This window comes from Macaca mulatta, chromosome 2, assembly GCF_049350105.2.
Source record: "Macaca mulatta isolate MMU2019108-1 chromosome 2, T2T-MMU8v2.0, whole genome shotgun sequence".
NCBI lineage: Eukaryota > Metazoa > Chordata > Mammalia > Primates > Cercopithecidae > Macaca > Macaca mulatta.
In genome coordinates, this window is record NC_133407.1 from 168,447,029 (window position 1) to 168,450,621 (window position 3,593).

The following is a 3,593-nucleotide window of genomic DNA, read 5'->3' on the forward strand; positions in this document are numbered from 1 at the left end:
ACTTAAATATAGCAGCTTCTATGGATACTTCTCTTAACCTCCTGTTTTTTCCACAGGAGCCCAACCCAGTGTGTTTGGGTTGAATCGACTCTCCCATGCTGAGAGACTGGAATGCATTTGACTCTTCAGTGGATGATTTCATCTGCCTCTTTGGTGATACTAGTCCTAGGAAGTAACACTGCTGCCCACATTTGCCTGGTTCTTAGTTGACTCCCTCAGCAGGTGCCCTGACACAGCAGCAAGAAGACAGGACAAACAAGTGAGCTGGACTGACTTGAATTATTAATCTCTACTTACCAGCCTAACCCATGTACAATGTTGCTATAGCTCTCATTGAATTGCAGAGACTGATCACACTGTCTGAATTTTTTAGTTCCCTCAGGAAGCAAACACTTGTATTTTTTAGATGAATCCTAAGAACCTATCTAGTAAACAGTTTAATTTTACAAATAAAATAACAGAAGCCCTGAGAGCTTTTGGCCCAAGAGCTGAAACTAAAACCTTAGCCTCTTATCTACTTACTGGTGCCCTTGACACTGTTTTCTGATGCTTCTCTTTTTCTCAGATTTCCTTCTGGTTAGTGATTTGTCTATAAATATTTCTACCACTAATAAGTGTTTTTGGAATGCAAGTAAGTCAAGGTCACCATCTATTTGGTAGTAGATTGTTGTCAGAGACGATAGAGAGCTTAGTGAGGTTTGGATTCAGAAAGGTTCAAATTTGAGTCCTGGTTTCAAAAGTATTAGCTGGGTGACCTTGGCAACTTACTCAGAATTTCCTCACCTATTAAATGTGGATAATAATAGTATCTCTTTCAGAGGGATATTGTGCAGAATAAATCAGATTTCGAAAACATTTAGCAAAATAGCTAGTAGCCTTTACTCAGCAAAGACAGCTAGTAGTCTTGTCTTGGCTGTTTTATTAGGTTGCCTCTTTGGTCTATACTTTCGCAGTCGTCAAAAGAAAGGATTTAGGAAAGGAAACCAGAACAGAGAACTCTGCAAACAGAAGAACCAGCAGTATTGAAAGAGGGATTTCATTTAATGCTGCTTAAGAAAATACTTTTTTTTAATGAAAATACCCCATATCGCTGTAAAGGACTTTAAGAACAAGGAAAGGAGGATGGTAGTTTCAGGATAAGAAAAGCAACCTTTGAGATTTTGCAAGCTAATGTTGAAATTTGCATCAGTATCTTGATCTCTTAAAACGCTGTGTGGAAAAGAGGTTGAGTTAGATTTGGGGCAGCAAAAGGATAGGGTGGAACAGGAAAGACTCATAAAATGAGACTGTAGTAGAAGGAATATAAATATACTTAGATAAGGTAAGAAAAAGGAATTGTGAAAGCATCCTGGGTTCAGGCAGGGAAAGGATCAAGGTTAGGAGATCAGCTGGGCAGTTGATATAGTTCAAGACAATGGAGGATCCATTGCAATAACGAGTAGTAAGGATCAGGAAATACTTTAAGAATCTGAATCCCACTCTAAGGAGATGCGACAATAAGACATAGGATCATAAATGGGAATTACTGGCAAGGGGCTTATCTTCTAAGAAATGAATTCACCATTGCCACTGAGGCAAGGATTTCACACATTTCCTGTACAGGACTAGGACTGAAGCCAGAGTACTGCAAAGTACACAGCAGGACCGTGCGGGGAGATTTTAGGCCAGAAGGAGGAAACAGCACCCTGTTTGTGAAGGAGGCTCTTCACAGTATTTACAGGCTTTCATAATCCATATAACTTGAAACATACATTAAAAAAAATAGGGAAACATGAGTGCAGAATTTACAGAGATATTTTGGTACATGTGCCCAGAGGCATTTAAAAATACAGCCTTGGTTTTCAAAATCAAGAAAATAAACAGAATACATTAAAGATAAAGATGGTATCATATTGAAAACCTAGCTGATATATTTGTAATTTTTTTTCAAGATTACTCTAATGCCCCTTAGTTGCAGGTTTCATCAAATAGGAAGTATATTTTCAAGTAACTTCAGTTATTCTATGGAATTTAGAGCTAGAAAGTTCTACAGTCAAATACTGTGGAAATTTCAAATTTGTAAGGATGAAAAAGTCTTCTGAAAGGGATGTCTTGGTTTCTTGATACAGCAGAGCATCCATGTGGTGGGCAGGGAGTGGGGAGTGGGTAGAAGCATGTAGACAATGTTAGGGTGTGGGAACAACTAAAGGAATATTGAGGGACCAAGTTTAATCAGTAAGGCCCATCAGTAGTTATAGAAATCATCTAGTAGTTTCCTAACTGTGATTTTATACAGATCCCCAAAACTCTGGAGTCCAAGAAAGCTTAGTCAGAAGCCTCTATATTCATTTCAACCAAAGTGACTCTGCATTTCTTCTCTCTCTCTTTTTTTTTTTTTTTTAAATTTAGTACCGTTTATTGAGCAATCTCAGCTGTTGTTGTAGCTGCTCTGTGTCAGCCTGTTCTTAAAACATAAAATGCTCTTTTAATTATCTTGTCCAGGACAGAAGGATCTTCCAGGTAGCACACCAACAGAACAAGAGACTCTAATGACACCAGCTTCAAGGATAGTGCCATCCGGAGAGGGAGAGGGTCATGGCACTTTCAGCCACACCTTCCAGAGGCTTTGAAAAGGAGCCCTTGGGGGCCCAGTCTGCCTGGCATTTTGATGCTGTCAGTGTGAGTTTTGTATTTCACAATGGTGTTGGGAGATAGGTTAAGCACTCACCAAAGTGTATTCCGGATTTGGGCTGTGGTTGCTTGGTCACTGGCAGTCTTTTCCATATTGAAATAATGTCCTCTTGAAAGTGAAGAGAGACCACAGCCCCACAGATCTCCTCCCCAACCATGAACTGTTCCCCTATCATGGCCAAATGAGATCCCAGCAATGGGAGATCAAGCCCTTCGGCAGCCAAATAATCCTCTTGTCACCATTTTTATTTGCATTATCCTCCCACGTGGGTTTAATTCCTTCTTTGAAGAGATGGAAGTCACTGTGGCCTGTCAGATCCTTTGGACATATCATGTGGCTATAAAACCTCCAGAACTGCTCCACAGAGGCAAAGGCACCAATCTGTTTGATAATTCTGTTCATAACTCTGTGAGCTGGTGGGACAGCCAGAGGTTCTCCTGGAGTACCAGAAAGTGTAGTTGTACTGGAGGGGATGCTCTGCCTGTCCAGGGACAACAGCCTTCCTCTTGTTACTGCTCTTATTCTTGTCCCATTCTGTTTTTTTCTTTCTCAGTATCTTTCTGTGTGCTGCTTTCTTCATTCTGATCATGGTCCCCATTGTCATCATCTTTCAAAGCATCAAACTTGTTGTTCATCCTCTTGCCACTACTATCGCCACTGCCTCACTTCTGCTTTTCCTACGGGCTATAAATTGAGTTTCCATAGAACATTCTGTTTGAGACAAAGGACTCCAATATTTATGTCAGAAAAACCGAAAAGGATATTGAAATGGACAAAAATAGACTACTTGCCATTCTGTAAAGCACCTCTTTCCATTTATTTCATTCAGAGAAGTCCACACCTTTTATTGCCTTTAAGGTATTTTACAACTCTGTAAGTAATGCAAATGATTCTTGCCCATAGAAAAGCAAATGATTTTTAC

At 39.9% G+C, this 3,593-nt stretch overlaps 1 pseudogene; it reads right to left on the minus strand.

Moving 5' to 3' along the window:
* Nucleotides 1–2,572: 2,572 nt before the first annotated feature.
* On the minus strand, nucleotides 2,573–3,327 carry LOC712738 (eukaryotic translation initiation factor 4E type 2 pseudogene; annotated as a pseudogene).
* Nucleotides 3,328–3,593: the final 266 nt, after the last annotated feature.